A 1,531-nucleotide genomic window follows, 5' to 3' on the forward strand; every position below is an offset into this window, starting at 1 on the left:
GACTGCACTCCAAAAGTACTTCATTGGCTGTGAAGCACTTTGAGACGTGCGGTGGTCGTGAAAGGCGCTATAGAAAGGAAGTTTTTTTTTCTCAATGCCATTGGTGTGAAAGACCGTAACATTGCGGTGAATGTGTGATGATTTCCAAAGCCCCTGTCTGGTTCCCAGCTCAGGACTCTTTTGTGACTGTCTGGCAAGGGCTTGGCGGTTTCACAGTTAATGTTACAGACTTCAGAGAGGAAATTGCTAAATATAGCGGCGACACTCTGAGTGAGACCGGGACAGGGAAGGCCGGTGCAGTGCAGAGCTGTGAGGCTTCGCGCACGCAGACTTCTGATCGCCAGGTAGGTCCCTGCTTTCTCCAACCTGGCATGGCTGAACGGGAGCCTGTTCAGTCCGCTCCACACAGGCAGCAGGCTGCAGGTTGAGGTGCTCAGATGTGTGCTGTCAGAGAAGTTGCAGAGAGAGACAGAGAGAGAGAGAGAGACAGGGAGAGAGTGCGAGAGAGACAGACAGGGAGAGAGTGAAAGAGAGAGAGACAGGGAGAGAGTGAGAGAGAGACAGGGAGAGAATGACAGAGTGACAGGGAGAGAGTGAGAGAGAGAGAGCGACATGGAGAGAATGAGAGAGTGACAGGGAGAGAGTGAGCGAGAGAGTGATAGAGAGAGGAAGAGGGACAGATAAAGAGATAGAGAGAGCGAGAGAGCGACAGGCAGATAAGGAGAGAGTGAGACAGAGAGAGTGAGAGAGAGAGAGACAGAGAGAGAGAGACAGGGAGAGAGTGAGAGAGAGAGAGAGAGGCAGAGAGAGAGAGACAGGGAGAGAGTGAGAGAGAGAGTGATAGAGAGAGGAGATATAAGGAGAGAGTGAGAGAGTGACAGGGAGAGAGTGAGATAGTCAGAGTGAGACGGAGAGAGAGAGAGAGTGAGAGAGAGTCAGGGAGAGAGAGATAGAGTGAGAGAGACAGGGAGTGAGTGAGGGAGAGTGAGAGAGTGACAGAGAGAGACAGACAGACAGAGAGAGAGAGACAGAGAGGGAGAGAGAGAGAGAGAGAGAGACAGAGAGAGAGAGAGAGAGGAAGAGGGACAGATAAAGAGATAGAGAGAGCGAGAGAGCGACAGGCAGATAAAGAGAGAGTGAGACAGAGAGAGTGAGAGAGAGAGAGACAGAGAGAGAGAGAGAGACAGAGAAAGAGAGAGAGAGTGAGAAAGAGAGAGAGGGACAGATAGAGACAGACAGTGGCAGAGAGTGACAGAGATGGAAACAGACAAAGAGAGATAGGGGAGAACGATAGAGAGAGAGGAAGAGGGACAGATAAAGAGATAGAGTGAGGGAGAGAGAGAGCGACAGGCAGATAAAGAGAGACAAAGAGAGAGAGATGAGACAGACAGACTGTGACGGAGAGTTAGCGACAGAGAGATGGAGAGAGACAGACAAAGAGATGGGGAGGGGAGAGAGAGAGAGAGAGAGATGAAGGACAGATAGAGAGATAGAGAGAGCAAGAGAGGGAGAGAGAGAGTGGCAGATAAAG

General features: G+C 50.9%; 1 protein-coding gene across 1 annotated transcript in view; it reads left to right on the top strand.

Moving 5' to 3' along the window:
- Nucleotides 1–284: 284 nt before the first annotated feature.
- The window catches only part of LOC139272784 (mas-related G-protein coupled receptor member A1-like), a 30,731-nt gene continuing 29,484 nt past the window's right edge, over nt 285–1,531 (top strand). Inside the window, exon 1 of the mRNA XM_070888896.1 lies at nt 285–344. The gene's annotated coding sequence lies outside the window, so the exon portion shown is untranslated. The remainder of the gene's footprint in view (nt 345–1,531) is intronic.

This window comes from Pristiophorus japonicus, chromosome 9, assembly GCF_044704955.1.
Source record: "Pristiophorus japonicus isolate sPriJap1 chromosome 9, sPriJap1.hap1, whole genome shotgun sequence".
NCBI classification, from domain to species: Eukaryota; Metazoa; Chordata; class Chondrichthyes; family Pristiophoridae; genus Pristiophorus; species Pristiophorus japonicus.